Source organism: Buceros rhinoceros, unplaced genomic scaffold, assembly GCF_000710305.1.
Source record: "Buceros rhinoceros silvestris isolate BGI_N320 unplaced genomic scaffold, ASM71030v1 scaffold30567, whole genome shotgun sequence".
Taxonomy (NCBI): Eukaryota; Metazoa; Chordata; class Aves; order Bucerotiformes; family Bucerotidae; genus Buceros; species Buceros rhinoceros.
The window spans coordinates 5,477-5,915 of NW_010420882.1; positions in this window are offsets into that span (position 1 = coordinate 5,477).

The following is a 439-nucleotide window of genomic DNA, read 5'->3' on the forward strand; positions in this document are numbered from 1 at the left end:
TTGCCAGCAAGGCAACCGTGGCCCACAGACTCGCTGACCCCGGCCAGCTCCCCGCACCAGTCTTCCCCTGCCCGGAGCAAGCAGTTCCTGCACACCCAAAGCTGCGTGCCCATCCTGCCTGGCAGTGCTGCCAGCAGCAGGGTAAGCAAGCTGCTCTGCATCCCGGAGCAATCGGTCCTGGGTGCATAGCCCAGCTTTGCATCGGAGACGTGCACAGCTCCACGAGGGCAGGTGAGGGAGACCAGAGGGACCATGCTCAAACCGCTGCCCTGCCCGGCTCACCGACTGGGCAGGGGTTGGGCATGCCGCTCCCACCGAGGAGCTGCAACTCATACAGCCTGCCTGGGACACCAGCTTCTCCTGCACAGCCAGACACGTGCCCGCCCCCCCCAGCCTGTGGGACAACCCCAGCAGCAGCCTGCCACCGGCACCCGCTACC